The sequence below is a fragment of the Saccopteryx leptura genome, chromosome 4 (genome assembly GCF_036850995.1).
Source record: "Saccopteryx leptura isolate mSacLep1 chromosome 4, mSacLep1_pri_phased_curated, whole genome shotgun sequence".
NCBI classification, from domain to species: domain Eukaryota; kingdom Metazoa; phylum Chordata; class Mammalia; order Chiroptera; family Emballonuridae; genus Saccopteryx; species Saccopteryx leptura.
In genome coordinates this window covers 155,506,951-155,528,234 of record NC_089506.1, presented here as the reverse complement: position 1 = coordinate 155,528,234, position 21,284 = coordinate 155,506,951, and positions in this window count along the sequence as shown.

Genomic DNA, 21,284 nt, shown 5'->3' with positions numbered 1-21,284 from the left:
AAAAGAAACTGACTGACAGATGAACATAAAAGTCACTAAGCAGGTAAGTTAAATAATTAGTTTTTGGTTTATTAAATACAGTTATATATTACAATTATACATTTTTGTTATTTAAACTATAAATATCACAAAATTATGGTTCTTTTCTCGAAGTGACACACCACTCAAATTATGCTCGGTTTTTTGGTGAATTTTGACACACCAAGCTCAAAAGATTGCCCATCACTGCCCTATACAGTAAAGCAGTGCTGACCCGTATTACCAGAGGGATACTGTGGGAGTGGTGATGTGTGAATTCTAAGATGGCTTATAAAAGCACTGCAGTTTCTTGAATTGTCACTCCAGGGGAAATCAGTCCCCGTGTCTTAAGGACATTTAAGCAGACCTGTGAAGAGGCCCCTAGGGAGGGTAACTGAGGCCTCCCATGGAAAGTCAGCATTTACTATGTGAATGATCCACTTAGGAAGCTAATCTTCCAGCCTCAGTCAAATCTTCAGATGACCACAGCCTGGCCAACATTTGACTGTAACTTCATTAGAGACTGAGAACTGCTCACACTATCTCCTTCCAAATTCCTAATCCACAGAGAAAGAAAGAAATAGTAATGTTTATTGTTATTGAATCATAGAGTGAAATGCTATGCAGAAAAGATAGCAAATGCAAATATCTCCATTTTTACTCCTAGGCTAGAGAGTTATGAAGAAAGAGTTTGGGTGAGACTCGAGTTGCTGTAAGTAAAGGGTAGTCTTTGACAGGTTTTGAGGCAATAGAAAACTGTTCTTGAAAGAGAGATAAACATTAACAAGGGCAGAGAGGCAGATCCATCTCTGTTCAGAGGGACAGAGTTGTATACAACACTGGGTGTAAGAGGAGAACTGAGGAATCAGGTGGGATAGATCGGCAAGGTCTAGGTTAGGGAGGTCTTTATGGCCGATATTAGGACCTTGTATATGAATGTTATGATACTGGGACCATGAAGTAAAGAGTAATAGAATAAATAATTGATGTTACAGAATATTATTTCATCTAGTGTTTGGGAGTTGCATGAATTTCAGGCATACCTCAGAGATATTATGAGTTTGATTCCAGATCACCCCAATAAAGCAACCATAATCTTTTTGCTGGTAGAGGATCTTGGCTTCAGTTTGTAAAATCTACAACATCTGTGATGCACAATATAATGAGGTCACCCTGTAGAGGCAAGAAGACATTGGACTGAAGAAAACTTTGAATAATTAAATAAGCATACATAGTAACTCTGAATGAACTAATAAACAGATACATTTAGAGAAACTGAACTTATCTTTTCAAATATGACTTTATAAGAAGTCTGCAATATTAAAAATTATTTGCAGCCTGACCTGTGGTGGTGCAGTGGATAAAGTGGTGACCTGAAATGCTGAGGTTGCCAGTTATAAACCCTGGGCTTGCCTGGTCAAGGCACATATGAGAAGCAACTGCTATGAGTTGATGCTTCCTGCTCCTCACCCCTTTCCACTCTGTCTTCTCTAAAATCAATTTTAAAAATTACTTGTAAATCTTTGATTTAGATTTTCCTTCATTCATTAAAAATGTTTACTTAGTATTTATTGTAAAAGTTAGGCACACGTATATTGATAAGTTTAATTCAACAAACATTACCACAATAAATTTTTTCTGTGCACAATGTTGGTAACATACAAGCAACTATTAAATGAAATAGTTAAAATTATTTATTGTCCTTTGAATTTATAGGTACAAATTTTAAGAAAATAAAAGTATTCCTTTTTTGTAATTTCTTTCAGTGATTTTGTTGTTTGTTAGTTTCTGCTTTGAGTGCAAACAGATGTCTCTGGAAACATTTCACTTTCTACCAAAGGATAGGTGCTGAATTAAATTATAGGACTGGTGAGATGACTCTATTTACTGGATTGGGGAAGGAGAGATTATTTATTACTTTATCTTTGTTCACTGCATCCCATAATCTTTCTTCTTATCTCTATCTCTTACCTTACTGTTTATCTCAAGAGCTCATCTTTGTGGGGGAAAAACATCTCAATATTTGTGTCTATAACTCATAGTTGCCTGATTCTAAAGCTATGAATCAAAAGTTAATAAACCACACAACAAAACATAAAAAAATACCCATACCAATGTACGTTTACATGCGCAGAATTCATTTCTGTTGCCATAAACCTCATTGCATCACTGAAGTATAAAATATCCACTTTTGGAATTGTAAGACATTTTTGGAATAATTGTTATCATTACTCTGATGTTTATGGCATTTTTTAAAATATTTATTGATTTTATTTTTTATTTATTCATTTTTATTAGAGAGGAGAGAGAGAGAGAGAGAGAGAGAGAGGAAAGAGATAGAGAAAACAGAGGGAGGAGCAGGAAGCATCAATTCCCATATGTGCCTTGACCAGGCAAGCCTGGGGTTTCAAACCAGCAACCTCAGCATTCCAGGTCAATGCTTTACCCAGTGCACTACTACAGGTCAGGCATTTATGGCATTTTAAAAAAAGGCCGTGCCCCAATAGAAGTCTCTGAAATCTATTTAGAATGTTATGACAAGCTTTTTTAAAAATGAAGTAAAATGCATTTAATAGAAAACACACCAAATGCGCTGCACATCATAAATACTATTTTATAAATCTTGATTCTAGTTTTCTATGTTTATGTGTGTATGAGTCACAATATAAAATTACCTCTTGTCGCTGAGCATTTAAATTTTTTTTGAAAGTTATTGATACTTGCAAATACAAATTCCAAAGTCTCAGAAGGTTTTCCAGGATAATAATATTTTCCTCAATAATTTGCTGTTCTCCAAATCAGAAATAGTATGTTTTGGAAATGTAAATATAGATTATGTAAGTAGTTACACACGATTGTTTCACACTACTCAAAATTTTCTCTCTTCTTAAACACTTTTTTTTTTGAAGGGGGAGAGGGGATAGAGCTTATCATTTATATATTGACATTATAATGTTCAGTATGCATTTAAGGTGTGACTATCCAAAAAATCATTTCTCCTTTTGTAGACTATGCTGAATGTCATTATGTGCTTCACAGGGAATAAGGACTACTAGATTTCACCTTACCGAGCTATTAGATCTTTGAAGGTATCAACCTATTTCTTTACCTCTCTTCCACATATAATCTAGCAAAGATGATTCTCAGTCAAGGTTTCTATGACTAGATAAAGTCAATGTATATATTTTTTCTTAATCTCCTTTCTTTACAGTTGGAATTCTAAAAATAATAAATTTGCTTAATAAATTTTCACATGGATCAACTTGGAAAAAATCTTCATGACTTTATCTTCATTACTTATTGTGATAATGCCAAAGGTCATTGGTGTCTTTCAATCATGAACTTCTTTGTACATATTCAGATTATTCAATGTATGTCTTAGATGTTGATATTTCTTCATTGGAAGTCGAAAGGATTTGTTCTGCATAAAAAGAAGCAAATATACCAACATATATGTTGTTGTATTTTAATCATACAATTAGATTGTTTTGATAGAAGCAGGTTAGTGTGGTGCAGCAGAGAGTTCTGGAACTCAGGACTGGGATGGTTCTAGATGTGCTACTCTTCAGGTGCATGACGTTTGATATAACTCTCTTAGTTTTTTTTTAACTTCACTGTTGTCACCTTGGATATAAAGAGCTGCATCCTACAAACCCTAAAGTTACCTGTGATCTCCCCAATTCCATAAATCTACCATGCTATATCCAGAAAGGCAAGTTAACTGGAGAGGTGAATTTGATAATTCAAGTAAAATGATCTAGCACATACTAAAGAAAAGACAAGGTGGAGAGCTTGACTTACACATTTACCAAATATATATTGAGTGTTTACTATATCCATGTTACTAGAATAAGTAGTGTTTGTGTGTATATGTTTGTGTCTTAAGTGTGGTAGGAATCTTAAAAAGAGCCTTAGAGTCTAGTTGAGGGGAATTAGGTGCATACATATGTGACCCTCACTGACAATGGCTCTCAATTTTTAGGAAATTAACTAGGCAATTGCACCATAATTCATTTTGTCTTTTAAGACAGCACCTGATGTTCTGAGATAAATGGCTCAATCTAAAGTTACTTCAGAGTGAAAGAATTTTGCTGCATATCAGAACATCACTATTTGTAGGCAAAAGACTTGCCAAGTTTATGAAAATGTGTGGGTGTATGTGTTTTTTAAAAACCTCTGATTAGGCCAGAAAACTACTCCCTGGGTATACCTTATATGAAATCAAATAAACTGGTTTTAATCCCTGGCTGATAATAATAATAATAATTGATAAAACAGGTGGTAGGGTTGAACACAGAGATTAGAGGAAACTGGAAAGCCACATGCAAAAGAATGAAACTGGACTACAGTTTGTTCCCCTGTACTAAAATTAACTCAAAATGGATCAAAGATCTAAACATAAGACCTGAAACAATTAAGTACATAGAAGAAGACATAGGTACTCAACTCATGGACCTGGGTTTTAAAGAGCATTTTATGAATTTGACTTCACAGGCAAGAGAAGTGAAGGCAAAAATTAATGAATGGGACTACATCAGACTAAGAAGTTTTTGCTCAGCAAGAGAAACTGATAACAAAATAAACAGAAAGCCAACTAAATGGGAAATGATATTTTCAAACAACAGCTCAGATAAGGGCCTAATATCCAAAATATACAAAGAACTCATAAAACTCAACAACAAACAAACAAACAAACAATCCAATAAAAAAATGGGAAGAGGATATGAACAGACACTTCTCCCAGGAAGAAATACAAATGGCCAACAGATATATGAAAAGACGCTCATCTTCTTTAGCTATTAGAGAAATGCAAATCAAAACTGCAATGAGATACCACCTCACACCTGTTCGATTAGCTATTATTAGCAAGACAAGTAATAGCAAATGTTGGAGAGGCTGTGGAGAAAAAGGAACCCTCATACACTGTTGGTGGGAATGTAAAGTAGTACAACCATTATGGAAGAAAGTATGTTGGTTCCTCAAAAAACTGAAAATAGAACTACCTTATGACCCAGCAATCCCTCTACTGGGTATATACCCCCAAAACTCAGAAACATTGATACGTAAAGACACATGCAGCCCCATGTTCATTGCAGCATTGTTCACAGTGGCCAGGACATGGAAACAACCAAAAAGCCCGTCAATAGATGACTGGATAAAGAAGATGTGGCACATATACACTATGGAATACTACTCAGCCATAAGAAATGATGACATCGGAACATTTACAGCAAAATGGTGGGATCTTGATAACATGATACAAAGCGAAATAAGTAAATCAGAAAAAACCAGGAACTGCATTATTCCATACGTAGGTGGGACATAAAAGTGAAACTAAGAGACATTGATAAGAGTGTGGTGGTTAGGAGGGGCAGGGGGGAAAGGGAGAGGGAAAGGGGGAAGGGGCACAAAGAAAACTAGATAGAAGGTGACAGAGGACAATCTGACTTTGGGTGATGGGTATGCAACATAATTGAATGACAAGATAACCTGGACTTGTTACCTTTGAATATATGTATCCTGATTTATTGATGTCACCCCATTAAAAAAATAAAATTATTTAAAAAAAAAAACAAAAACAAAAAAAAACAACCTCTGATTAGGCCAGAAAACTACTCCCTGGGTATACCTTACCTGAAATCAAATAAACTGGTGTTAATCCCTGGCTGATAATAATAATAATAATAATAATAATAATAATAATAATAATAATAATAGATAAAACAGGTGGTAGGGTTGAACACAGAGATTAGAGGAAGGTGTTAATCAAATTCACAGTGGTATGCTTTTACAAGAAAGAAGTGAGGAAATAAATGGTGGGTGTCTGGGATTGCTAGGTAGTGTTAGGCGATTTTTTTTTTAGCTTTGATTAATGATGCTACTAGGCAACATTTTCTAATCCCACACAGTTTATTAACAATCCATCTTTCACACAAGCTCCTCCCCTTCAGATTGCAAACTGTTTGCAGTGACCTACTTTCTGATGCAGCCAGGTGCATAAATAGATTTTCTCAGTTCAGGTTTTAGTTTTCCTTAAATGTTCAGTAACAGATAAAAAGAAACTTCTAAATACAACTGTGTTTGATTCCGTATGCCAACACTAAGAAGATTTGACACAGAAGTAAGCAGAAGATGCTTCTGATACTAGGTGAATATTGATGGTACAGTTCATGTACTAACACAGAGGAGTACAGAAAGTGCTACAGGAGTATAGGCTTCCTTCTTTAAGGCAGAAATGGAACACTGAAGGCTCCCCTGCCCCACTCCAGGAAGAAAGGGACATGATTAGATTAGTGCTTTAGAAAAGCAGTCTAGGATGAGAAAGAAGAATGGGTAAATGGTCTTTAAATATGTTAAGTTCAATAATCCATGTGACTGACCATTCAAATTTGTGCAAGGGCAAAGGGTGTGGGAATCAAATAGTCATCAGGGTTTGGTGACTGAATATGAGGAGGAAGAGATACACTAAACTCAAATGCTAACCTACATGCTAGAAGGATGGTAATGTAAATGACCAAACCTTGTTCTTAGAGGACAAAAAAAGATATAAGCTTATTATTTTCCTAGCTTTCTAGTTTTGAACATTTCAAATTTACAGAAAGTTTGCAAGAATAACGTAAGTACCCATAAACTACCGTTGAATAGGTTCACCAATTAATGATATTTTGCCCCTGTGATCTCTTTCTCTTTCCTCTCTCTTTTTTCCTGTCTCAGACACTTTGCCTCTCAATACTTTAGAATATTTTGTGTAACAATGAGCCTATTTTCCTGCATGTTCAAAATATAATTACCACTCTTAAGAAATTTAAAATTATTACAATATTATCTAATAAACAATTTATACACATTTTTCCATAATTCCCAATAATGTCTTTTATAGCTTTTGTTTTGCTGGAAAAATATCCATATTGGGATTCTGGTATGGAGCTAGGGCACTAATTTATTGTTATGTATGTAAATTTGAGAGTCACTCACTAGCATGGAAGTGATATTATCAGAAAAAACTAAGAACTATATGATTCCATACATAGGTGGGACATAAAAATGAGACTCAGAGACATGGACAAGAGTGTGGGGGTTATGGGGTGTGAGAGAGAAGAGGGAAAGGTTAGGGGAGGGGAGGGGCACAAAGAAAACCAGTTAGAAGGTGACGGAAGACAATTGGATTTGGGTGATGGGAATGCAGCATAATCAAATGTCAAAATAACCTAGTGATGTTTTCTCTGAACATACGTACTCTGATTTATCAATGTCACCCCATTAAAATTAATTTTTAAAATGTTATTATTAAAAAATAAATAAACAAGTAAATAAAAAAACCAATGGTGTAGGTGAAATCACTTTGGAAAGAGATAGTAAAAAGTAAAGATAATAGGCCCTGGCTGGTTGGCTCAGTGATAGAGCATCGGCCTGGCGTGCAGGAGTCCCAGGTTCGACTCCTGGCCAGGGCACACAGGAGAAGCGCCCAACTGCTTCTCCACCCCTCCCCCTCTCCTTCCTCTCTGTCTCTCTCTTCCCTTCCCACAGCCGAGGCTCCATTGGAGCAGAGTTTGCACGGGAGCTGAGGATGGCTCCGGGGCCTCTGCCTCAGGCGCTAGAATGGCTCTGGTTATGGTAGAGCAACGCCCCAGATGGATAGAGTATCGCCCCCTGGTGGGCATGCTGGGTGGATCCTGGTCGGGCTCATGTGGGAGTCTGTCTGACTGCCTCCCTGTTTCCAACTTCAGGAAAAAAAAAAAGTGAAGATAATAAAGGACAGAACCTTGAGATAATTTTATATTAGCTTTTGTTGTTGCTTCCTTTTTAAAATTTTTATTGAATTTATTGGGGTGACATTGGTTACTAAAATTATATAGGTTTTAAATGTACAATTCTATAATACATCATTTGTATATTGTATTGTGTGTTCACCATCCAAAGTCAAGTCCCTTTCTGTCATCATTTAACCCCCTTATGCTCTTTTACCACCCCCCTCTCCCTTCCCTCTGGCAATCACCATACTGTGGTCTGTGCCTATCAGTTTTTTGTTTTTGTTTCTTTGCTTAATCCCTTTGCTTTGTTCAACCAGCTCCTCAAACTGTTGCTCTGTGTTTTCTGTATCTATGAGTCTGTTTCTATTTTGTTTGTTTATATTGTTCATTAGATTCCACATATAAGTGAAATCATATGGTATAGGTCAGGGGTCCCCAAACTTTTTACATAAGGGGCCAGTTCACTGTCCCTCAGACCGTTGGAGAGCCGGACTATAAAAACAAACTATGAACAAATCCCTATGCACACTGCACATATCTTATTTAAAAGTAAAAAAACAAAACAGGAACAAATACAATATTTAAAATAAAGAACAAGTAAATTTAAATCAACAAACTGACCAGTATTTCAATGGGAACTATGCTCCTCTCACTGACCACCAATGTAAGAGGTACCCCTTCTGGAAGTGCGGTGGGCCGTATAAATGGCCCCAGGGGGCCGCATGCAGCCCGCAGGCTGTAGTTTGGGGACCCCTGGTATAGGTCTTTCTCTGATTGGCTTATTTCATTTAACATAGTAACAAAAAGATTGCCTTCTTTTTTATGGCTGAGTAGTAGTATTCCAATGTGTAAATGTACCACATTTTTTATTAATTCATCTACTGATGGGCACTTGGGCTACTTCCAAATCTTGGCTATTATAAAAAATGCTGCAGTGAACATAGGTGTGCATATATTCTTTTGAATTAATGTTTTAGTTTTGTTGGGTATATTTCTAGAAGTAGAATGATTCAAAAGGCAGTTCTATCTAAAATTTTTATATTAGCTTTTTTTTTTTCAAAATTATTGTGTAGTCAGTATTTTCTGTATTTTAATAGAAGAAAATTAATTAAAAGAACAGTTATGAAATTATTAAAAGGTGGAACTAGGATGTGGTTTTCTAACTCCCAAGCATGTGGTCCTTCTTCTATGTATAAGAGAATACAACCCTTGAGTGCATAGTGTCAGTTTTGGAAGACACATTAGTATAGCTTATTAGTTTTCCATTGATGGTTGTAACAGTAATTCCCACCACAATCTTTTTCAGCAATGTGACTTGCCACACTCCCTCAAGGGGAAGGAGTTTATATATTGCCAAATCAAGTTGTGTCATGGAGATTTGAAAGGCATGCTTCCCTTTTACAGAAAAGGTATAATTAATAAGAGCTAATAAACAAATACTTGTTTATTTACATATTTATATTATTCCAAGAAACATTTAAGGCAGCTAGAGATCGATTATGCCATTCCTGCTTGGAGTCCTCAGAAAGGGTATGCTTTCTTCTCATATAATCTTTTATTATGGTTGCAGCTGCTCCCTTTCAGAAATGTCTTCTTTCAAGAGTTATTACACTTGCCATCTTGGATAGGAAGTGGCTAGCACAATTAATCTCATGAGTTGACTCAAATGCACATATCGAACCATAAGTATAATAATGTTTATAGGTCCACATTTTATAAGCTGATGCAAAGAGTAATATAATATATTTCCAAAATGAAGAATAAGTGATAGGCAGAAAAAAAAGTACTTTTGGGGTTGGTGTATCTGAGAAGTAGTGGGTAGTCCTTCAGAGGAGGTGGGTAGAAAAGAAGAGGATAAAATTAATATTTTTCTATAATTAATTGATTAACACCTGGTTTTGTGCCTTTGCTCTACTTGATATTAAGCATTGTGCTCTGAACTAGAATGTATATAGCTTTATTCAGTATATAACCAATAATATAATATCCATTAATTTTGTTTTGTTGGTTTGTGACTAGAGGTGTGCAGAAATCCAGGTAAAACTTGAAGAATTAAAAAAAACTGTCAATAATGAGATTCTGCTAGTTTATGAAACAGACTAGCTCTTTATGTCCATTTTCATTTTTTAGAAAATTATATCTTTATCTAGTGAGAATTTCAAACATTGCTAAGGGGAATAAAAAAAAACTCACCTGTTTCTTATCTCTAGTGCTCTAGTTTCCTCTCCAAAATCAACTGGTTTTCAAATTCTTGTGTATACATATTCAGAGATATTCAAGTCTTATCATGTATATACATATTCAGAGATATTCAAGTCTTGTCAAGCATGTTTATACATATCTACACCTCTATTTTTGCATCTTTAATAGCATATAATTATTCTGTGTACTTTATATTTTACAATTATTTTAAAATAAATTTGGTCCATATCAGTAAAAGTATATACTGTAATTCATGCAACAGTTTTATGGTATTCCATTATATACCTGTACCATGATTCATTTAACTGGTTTCCTATTGATGAATACCTTGGAGTGGACACCAATTGGTAAACAATGTTTTTAGTTTAAGTTGTTGAGAAGTTTTATCATAAATGGGTGCTAGATTTTATCAGATCAGATGCTTTTTTTGCATCTATTTGTATGATCATATGGTTTTTATTCTTCATTTTGTTTAGGTGGTGTATTATGTTAATTGATTTGTGGATGTTGTACCAATCTTGTATCCCTGGAATAAATCCTACTTGATCATGTTGTATGATCTTTTTTAACATCTTGCTGTATCTGGTTTGCTAATACTTTGTTGAGGATGTTAGCATCTACATTCATTAGAGGTATCAGCCTATAATTTTCTTTCTTTGTAGTGTCTTTATCTAGTTTTTGAATTAGGATAATGCTGACCTCATAAACTGAGCTTGGGAGCCTTTTCTCCTCATGAATTTTTTGGAAAAGTTTGAGAAAGGTAGGTGTTAGTTCTTCTTTGAATGGTAGAATTTACCAGTGAAGCCATGTGGTTTAGGACTTTTGTTTATTGAGAGTTTTGTTTATTGCTGCTCCAATTTCACTATCTATTCAGATTCTCTGAGTCTTCCTGATTTAGTTTTGGAAGATTGTAAATTTCCAGGAATTTTTTTATTTCATCCAGATTGTCTAATTTGTTGGCACATAGTTGTTCATAATATTTTCTTACAAACCTTTGTATATATTTGGTGGCAGTCGTTATGTCTCCTATTTCATTTCTGATTTCATTTATTGGATTCTCTCCCTTTTTTTCTTGATGAGTTTGGTTAAAGTTCTATCTATCTTGATTATCTTTTCAAAGAACCAGCTCCATTCTCATTGATCTTTTGTATTATTTTCTTTGACTTTATTTCATTTATTTCTCTTTTAATCATTATTATTTCTTCCTTTTACTCACTTTGGGCTTTGTTTTTCTTTTTCAAGTTTTTTTTAGTGTAAAGTTAGATTGTTCATTTGAGATGATTCTTGTTTCTTGAGGAACACCTGTAATACTATGAATTTCCCTCTAAGGACTGCTTTTGCTGTGTCCCATAGATAAAAGCTATGGCATATTTACACAATAGAATACTCTTCAGCCATAGAAAAGGATATCTTACCTTTTGTGACAGCATGGATGGACCTGGAGATTATTATGGTAAGTGAAATAAGCAACTCAGAGAAAAATGAGTACCATATGATTTCACTTATATGTGGAGTCCAATGAAAAATAAACAAAATAGAAATAGACTCACAGATACAGAAAACAGACTGGCAGCTGTTGGGAATGGGGGGTAGAGGGATAGGTGGAAAAGGTGAAGGGATTAAGCAAAGAAAAAAAATTATAGACAGCTAATAGTGTAGGGATTGAGGTAGGGAAAGGAGGTTGTGGGGTAGGGGAGGGTAAAGGTGGGATAGATGATATATTATAGATTTGTAACTAGAAACCTGTATAGTTTTGTTAACCATTGATACCTTAATAAATTTAATAAAAATGTTTTTAAAAATAAATAAAGTTTAAGACGTGAAAATGAGACATAACTTTAAAAATCTTTAGATGAATTACACAAAATACCACAAGGTGGAGATACCAGATCATAGAAGTCTATCTTTGAGTTTATTTATTTTTTATATTCTGCTGTGTGGTTGTGGGTCTATTTTATAGTATTTTAGTGCTACTCTCTGGGTCCTTTCACATTATCTAAGTTTTTTTCTATTTGTGCGTGCACATTTCTGTTTGTTAACCCCTTCACTATATTTCACTAAAATGTGGGTATACTTTAGAATTTCAGTGTGGAATAGTGGAAGCATAGTGGTGAGCTGAACAGGAACAGTGCTTCTGCCACTAAATGGATCTCAGAACTTTTCTCTTTACATCTTTTTACATCTAAAGCCATCAGTTTTTCCATTTGTTGAGCAAAGAATTTTCTAAAGCTCTCTTTTTCATCATTCTATGCATTCATTATTTTATTCATATAAATGTTTATTCAGTCATCATCCAATAAATTACATTGAGCTTTTACTACTTGCCATGTATTGTGAAGCACTAGTAGAAGTGGGGAAAAGTTACAAAAATACATGAAATGTTTTCTAGTTTTGATATGAACAAATAAATATCTACATTATGAAGAGTAGCAGAATATGCCACCCCCAAACATGCCTGCCTTTTCAGTGTAAGTTATACTGATTATTTTGAGAAATAGCAGACATAGGATGAGCTCTGAAAACAGAGTATAAATTAGCCTTTTGTAAGGGAAATTTACATAAAGGAAATCTCTATTTGTAAGGGTGTCTGCTTCTGTGTATCCAGAGAAGGATGACCAAATCATGAGGGACTTTTATCAATGGAGAAGGCACAGACTTAAATTTGCTTAACAACCTTACTTTTACTTACCCATGCTTTCTCTGGTAATATCTCATAACTGGCCTTCCTCCCCATCTCTCACTGCCCACCAACATACAGTCTTATCTTTCTTTTGCCTTTAGCAGAAGATAATATTTAAGTTCATGGCTTAGGCCAGTGGTTCTCAAAGTGTGTGCCTTAGAAGATTTCCAGGTGTGCCTATTCCAGGGAAATATGTGCCTGTTGGGGACCAAAAAACCAACAGTTTTTGTAGTTTAGATTTTAGGGGGACAGAGATGTGGGGAATTGGCTGTAAGCTGACAGTCTGCCCAACCCCCCACCTGACTTGCCTGATTAGGTTGCAACTATGGTGCTGGATTGTTTACACTACCCCCCATGTTCCCTGGAAAGACTAGAGGCAAGTTTCTTCTATCCTTTGTTTAGTGTCAAGTTAAGATGATATGTATGGTGGGGGTTTTCTGCACTCAACACAATTAAGAGTACAAAGAGAGGAATTCTTCAATGTAGTGATGAGGAAATGAGAGTTTGCCTTTCAAAAATATGCCTGAACATTGAAGAAATTGCTAGGACATATCAGGCTCATGTTTCTCATAAACACAAGAATGAAAAAACTTAACACATTTGTGCTGAGACCTGCCGAATTTACTAAATCTTACTAAGAATGTATCTATATATATATATATAAAGATAACTTTTTTTCGCTTTTTAAATTTTTTAACACTTTTTTACAAATTCTAAAAAGCATAAGAAAAAATGTAACAAAAATGTTTTTTAATGTAAAAATAAAGTTAATTTTGTCATATTTATTTTGTTTACCATAAAAGCACGCTTGGACTTTATATTCTTTCTTTAATATTTGACTTAATTATTATAACACATTTCTCAGAAATTTGTATATAGTGTGCCTATAATTATTTGTAGGATTTTAAATGCACCCTGACTTCATAAAGTTTGAGAACCACTGGCTTAGGCTATCTTAGGGAGTTACTGAGTTTTTCCTGAGTATTTTCTATGTACACATGAGGTATATGTGTTAATAAACTTCTGTTATTTTTTTCTTGTTAATCTTTTATTGGGGGTTTTCTTAGCTAAGAACTCATAAGCATAGAGAGATAATTATTTTTCCTTCACTATAAATGCATATAATTACAATTACTAAACAGAGTTTTAAGCTCTTTTTTCTTAATTTAAAAAGTGAAGCAGTGAATATTCATATGCTTTTTTATGTTTACTTTTACTTATTGTAATTAAATTAATATTTTCTGAGGACTATTTGCCTTCAAGAGAAACAAACAAATTTGTAATTATATTTTTTCAAAAGGAAAAGTGCTCAAGATTTTACATATCAGGCAGTTTAATATTTTAAATGATTCATTTTGTTTTTATTCAAATATTTTAATTCATATACTTGATCATTTAGAGCAGCAGATGCACGTCTCATCGTGATTAATAAAGGACAGATGATGTACAAGTCATGTGTTGAATCACTGCCCAGTCATGAGGGAGAGACTTGGTTTGTTCACTGAACAAGGCAGGGTAAGAAAATGAGATCTGGAGCTCACTTAAGTTCATAACTATATAAGAGCAGAGGGTTAAGAAGCCAGAATTATAAAGGGAAAAGCACCATCTTTATAGAAACACTAGAACGCAATGTCTCCTTGGAGTCCAGCTCTATTTCAGAGTAAATATTGAAGATCTGTTCAGAGAGATCTGCATGTTTACAAAGGGGAGAAGAACAGGCCTCCCCAAAATGTGCCACTTTGGCACGTGGATTATGTTCAGCTGGAGACAATCAAGGCCCAAGATATTCAGTAAGAGCTTTGTACCTCCTCCTGAATTGTCCCCCAAATTTAGATAGAGGACATGGTTTAGGAAGAAAACTATCACCATAGATAACTACAAAGATATGGGCTAGGGGTATTAAGCTGGGTGGAGCTCAGCAGGGTTTGTTTGTTCAAATTCTGTTTTCCAGTGCCTCTGAATGGCCAACATTTGTTTACCAAACATTTACTTTTCCATCTTCTTGTGATCTGTCTTCATTCTCTTTGTAGCCCCAGACACTTCCCCTCTTCGTTTTAGTCCAAGATCACACATAAGCTCAATTGCCTGACTGTCAGAGAGACTCCCATGTCAATGTGAGACTTCTGTACATATGAAATTAAAAATTTCTTTCCACTATTAATTGGTCTTATGTCAGTTTAATTATTAGATTAGCTAAATGAACCTAAAAGAGTAAAATACTTCCTCTCTTACATTTCTTTTCTATTAAGCTTGTCCTTACTAATCTATATCAGAATTTTTTATAGAAGTATTCTTAAATGGTAGATATTTAATTGAAAAATTAACATCTTCAGATGAGAAACAATTTTACCCAATTTATAGAGAGTTGTTGATAATTGAAATGAATGGGATGACATTAAAGAGTCCATTGGCTGAAATGTCATTAGTATTTTCATTAATATAGTTTTTATTTGTTGTTGTTATTTATTTTCTTTTTTCTCCTATGGAAAAGGAAGTACCATGACAGTGACCTGCCTAGTTTCAAGGCTGTTTTATTTCTGTGGGCAAGATGACTAATCAAGTAAAAGTGCAATTATATTAAATCATGTATCTAGTTGAAAGAACAAATGTAAAATTTGCATTTTATGATAATATTTTAATTAGAACATTAACTTTATAGAGCTGAGTCATATATAAGCTTTCTGAACCTCAAGTATCTCAAACATAAAGTGGAAAAATAAGAGTAATATAAATATGTATTTGATAGGACCTGGTACATGGTTAGTGCTTCAATTCTTATTTGATATTATTAGTTGGCCTTTTAAGTCTATAGGATCTGAAAATATAACTAATTCTGTGGTATACAGTTAGACAGACATGAGCAGAGCAAGGATGATAGGCCAAGTACAGAAGGTCACCAGTCCAGAAAGTCCCAGGTACCTAGCAATGGGCAAAACTGGGTTGGGACCTCATCCCCAGGATGACCTTTCTTACCCTAGCATATTGCTGGTCATGTGGTTTAGATCCCCTGACCTTCTGCATCTCTGGCCATGCAATTTGGACACTCCCCTGACTTTTCTGATTGCTGGGTATGTGGTTTAGACCATCTCCTGACCAGTCCTCTCCTGGTGTGTTGCTAGTCATGCAGGTTAGACTCCCTTAGTAGGGGAACAAACAAGGAGGCCAAAGAATAACCCTTAAGCATTAAGGCCCAAGAAAAATGAGGTTCTGACCTGCGTCAAATACATCAAGGCCTCAGTTGTGTTTCAGCTCCAGGCTCCAAAAAACAGCAAAACCAGACAAACAATGCCATGGCTGACCCCAAGACTAGCTGCACTGACTAATGACCCCATGTCCTGGTGCCGACCAATCAGTGGAGCCCATGACCCTGAAAAGACACACCTGGAAAGCTGATGAATAATCTATTGGGATCCTCCCCTGAGACTTCCAGATAAACACCCTCAAGACAGAGGACCCAGTGTACCTCCATGGATCACATCTGTGCCTTTCCTCAGGGGCATTTTCCCTCAATCTCTCTCTCTCTCTCTTTTTCTTTCTCTCTCTCTCTCTTTCTCTCTCTCTCGCTCTCTCTCAAGTTCCAAGGGCCCTTCTTTTGCCTCTGTAACTTGCTTCCTGAGCCCATTTCTTCTATAGCCCCCTTCTTCTACCTCTGTGACTTTCTAAATAAACTTTCTCTTATAGTTTGAGTCTTGGCTCTGAATTCTTTCTTAGCCAGAACTCAAGTACTAAGGTTACTGAACTGAGGTCCCATCTGACTCCATGGCTCTAAACCCTGGTGCTATTTTCTCCACCAACAATTCCAGGGCATAGAAATAAAGATAAAAAATGAATAATAAATAGATGTAAGTTTCAAAATTTGCATAAATTAGAGTTTAAATGCATTACTCTGTTAAGGACAGCTAAAGAAATTCTGTGGTTTATTTCTGAGGAATTAATAATCTTTTATATCTGCTAAAAAGAACACTGGGAGGAGTTTCTGAGCATCCTGGAAAATATCTACATTTTCTTTTTTAAATAAAGTACATTTATTTTTCAAAAGTAGAAAATATTTTTATATGAACTATATTGCTGAGATACCTTTAAACATCAATTTTAAATATCATTCCATAAAAAATCAGGCCTCAACTGTATACATAATTTTGCCATACAGCTCCAGCTCTTTCTTATCTTAACAAAAGATGGGATTGAAATGCTAATTGGAAACTGACAGATTCAGAGAGCAGCCTTGTTTATGAGCTCTCACAAGCTCAACAACAAAAACCTAAATATAAAAAATCTTCTGGAAGTGGCTCCTATCTCTTTTTAATGTTTATTAATTTGACCCACCTTTGACTGAATTCTGAACTTTTGCCCAGTGGTGTCCCTGCCCTCCATCTCTCTAGTCCCTGCCTCCTTCCCTCTTGCTTGTGTACCTTTCTCCCGCCTGCAGTGAAAGAGCAGTATGGGACTTCTCTCTAGAGACGCTCCACCTCAAACGACCATATGGGTTTAATGTATAATGTATGAGAAGCAGTGTGAGCAGCAGATGATTCCAAAGAAAAGCCTTTGAGGCTGGGCTCAGGAGGCATTCTTCTATAATAATTAGAAAATCAAATGGCATCTTACTGTTCTAGTCATTTCATTGCAATGTAATAACCCTGGCACAAATAGTGCTGGCGAGTACTATATCGCTATAACACACCCTTCTCATCACAGTTACTGTGCAAATGCACCTACTCATTAGTAATGAGTTCATTGTCTTCAGAATTTCCAGCTTAAATCTGACTGCAAAGGTTACTTTTCTATGAACACCTCTCCAACTTCCGCTGTATCGCTAAGGTCTCTAGCAAAGACAAAATAATGTGGGAATTTATTTGGATATTGATTTTCAGTATTTTATATTAAGGAACTCTTTTGAGAGAGGCAGTACAAAGATAAGATGTTGGCATGGTTTTGAGACTAATGACATCAATTTTTGATTCTTTTTCCTTTTCATCTGGCACAAGAATAATATTTTAAAGTAAGACTTGACTTTTTACTTCATCACTATGTACAATTTTATTTTATTTATTTATTTTTTGTATTTAGCCAAGGTTAAAAAATACTAAAGAGAATAAACATTTATTGGTTACTTGACAGGTACCAGAAAGTACCACCTCAAAATATAGTTTTTGGTGTATGGATTATTTTAAGCTAAAGACCATTGAGAACCAACAGATACAGGAAAACCTCTAAAAACAGGGCACAAGTTTCCCTTCTGCAAAGAAAGTTTCCATTTGTAAAGATGGCTCCTTTTTCCCAGCACCAGGATGAGAAATACTCTTATCAAGAATGTGGGACTTACCTCTACATAACAAACTTTATTATACAACCTTGGTTCACATGCTTTTCCTGATCACATTTTCATAACTTACCTCCTAACTGTAGGTGGTATATAAGTCCTTTGGATGCTCCCATTTGTGATGCACATATTAATAAACTTCTGTTATTTTTCTCTTGCTAATCTGTCTTTAGCCAATCTAATTTATAGGGCTCTAGCTGGAAAAATCTAAGATAAATAGAAGATAAGAATACCTTTTTCCCCAGTACATGCGTAAAGAACTCTTTAGTAAGTTTGGAAAGAGGGGAGAAAAAAAGAGGGATTTTTCTTTCTATGTCTTCAGGGCCAGCTCGGTAGTTCTTTGGAAAACTGCAAGAGACGCATTATTTATTTGAAGAAATTAGTCAAGGAGTTTGCAAAGGTGAAAAAGTTACTTCTGATGCATAAGAATAGAGTGGATAATTTGTTTTATTTACACAAGAGCTGTAGTCAAGGCTCTTTTAGTATATTATATATGAAAATGTATGCATAATTATTTTATAAGGTTCCTGAGCAAAGGCATTTGATGCAGTTATAGGAATATTCTAAAAAGAAGAGAAGACAACATTTTAAAAAATCATTTTTCTTTAAAGTCGGGAAGAATTTTGAATAGCACAGAATTACAGACTCATTTAACTTAATCTCATGTAAGACCCTAGACAGTAGATAGCTTGGCCCTCTTATTGTGCATTTGAGAGAACTGAGAACCAGTTATCAACCACCCACTTATTATACAGACTTCTTTAGGTGAACATTCCACCTCTGCTTAAACACCTCCAGTGACAGAGATCAATTTTCTTGTGGCTACCACCTTTACCTTTGAATATCTTAAATTGTCATACAAATTTTCCTTTTACAAAATAAAAATCTTACCTTGTCAGAAGGAAATCATAAAACAATATATTATTTTATCTGAAATGTACTAGATCACATTAACATTTAATTTTTGCACATCTAGCATTTAATTAGCACAATGATATTTTGATGTTGCAGCACAAATCAATAGAAAAGAGAAAATTGTTTATTGGCAATGTTAGGAAAACTGGTTCTGTATAGATTGTTATTAGGTACAACAAAGACCTAATTAAATATCTATAAGTAAAATAAAATAGATGTAAAAGTGATGGAAAGATGCAGGAGAATATTTTTGTGATTTAGGAACAAGAGGATTTTAAACAAAACGTCTAAACTGTAAAGCATGGAGGAAAATTGACCATATTTTTATCAGAATAAATGCTCTGTTCAGGAAGGACATCATAGACAAAGATAATGCACAGATAACAGAATGGCAGAAGGGGGGAAATTTCTGTAATATCTCAGAGTGACAAAGGGTTAATACCTAGAATATAAAAGAAATTTTTGCAAATTAACCACAAGAGGACATAAACCTCAGTGAAAAGTGGCTTATAATTTAAAAAGCAATTTTTAAAGTGGAAGCTCAAGAAGTTAACAAAGAAACGCTCAAATTTATTTGTAGTGCCGAAAATGCATATCCAAAGAATGATGAACTATTGTTTTATACCTATACTCCTGATAATAATTAGAAAGCCAGGTAGTGCCAATTATTGACAGGGTTGTAAGGATAGAATAGTCCATATTTATTGCTGGTGGGAGACAAAACTGATGCAGTTATTCAGAAAAGTGATCTGCACTGACTTTCTCAAAATAACTTTTCTCATATCTTATGTCTAAACTATTCCTTTCCTCAATATATATAAAATTCAAGCCCCCCCCCCCCCCCCCCCGCCCAACACACAGATCCATTAAGGGACATGTATAAAGATGTTTATTGCTGCATTATTTGTGGTGGTGGGAACAGAAGCAACCTGGCATGTCCATCACTGGGAAAACAGGTAATAGAGTGTGGTAGGTGTACCCCATGGGACACTATGTTAACACTATGGAACACTAACAAAGCATTTATTTGTTCATATAGCAAATATAGATGAATCTTAAAAACATAGTACTTAGTGAAATAAATTAGAATTTAAGTAACGGAAGATAAAAATATATTTGCCTAAACAAATCCACATATTTAAATTAATTATTTGAATTTATTCATTTAAAACAAATTTAAATATCATATTTTTATAAAAAGATGTACAAACCAAAAAAATGCATTGAACAGGATGTAATGGCTGCCTGGAGACAGAACAGTGAATGTAAGGCTGGTAAGGGAATAAAAGGCACTAAATAAATAAAACAAAAGAGGCCATTTTTATAGTCTAATGTTAATAACATGTCATGAACTACCAAGCCTGATTAATTCAATTCTCTTCACCTAAGGGTCAAGGGAAAAAGATATCTCATAACAATGACCTCAAAGAGCTTGAAGGGCCTTTTGAATCATGCAAGGAATTATAAATGTGTTTGGTATCAGTGACATTTTATTTAAATATTTGACATTAGAATACAGCTTGTGATTATAGAGATCTTATTTTAAATTATTTGAACATGTTCGAGCTAATCAAATATTCTGGTGAAGTGTGACTTAAAAAAATAGATTTAAAAAGAAAAAAGCTACAAAGCTTGCTAATAATATGTTGAACATTTATTCTTGCCACCTCATTGCAATTTTCACTGTTTTGCACCTCTAACCTTATGTAGGAACTCTCTGCTTTTTGTTATGTTGTAGGTAATAGGCCAAAAGCTATTGTTTTTGTCTTTTTTGTGTCGTCATTAAGTATTTTAGGAAATCATTATAAAATAAAGTTTTTCTAAATTGTTTCCTACCCAGAGCAGAAGTGAAAGCCCATGGTTGGTGAGCAGGATGAAAGTAGGCTGGGCTTAGTGAGGAAGTGACCAATGGGAGTTGTAGAACCAAGCCCCGCCCCTTCTTTCTAATGGTCTGCAACAGAATTTCTTAATGATTTGTTTTTTAAAATAAAGGGTCTCATATTATGCATGGGCTCTCAAATTATATAGCTAGTCCTGCATAAATAAAATGATTTGAGGAGTGACGTCACGGAAATGGCGCCGTGAACAGCGTGTCCGACAGATCTCCCCAAAATCTCAACAAATTTATCAACTAGAAACAGAAAAATTTATCCTCAGAGCATTCCAGAATTCTACACACACTGAAAGCGAAAGCACTGTTATCACTTAAGTCTGAGAGATGGGTCAGAGCTGACGGTGTGAAGGAGACTAACTACCGCACGGACGTTCATTCAAGCCGAGGAGGGAGTACGCCTGTAGTGAGTCAACCCACGCATGCAACTGCCCGTCCACACTCGGGAGCAGCAGCCTGGGCGCTGCGAGCGGCTGCCGGTGTGCCCTGAGAAACCGTGCGCGTGCC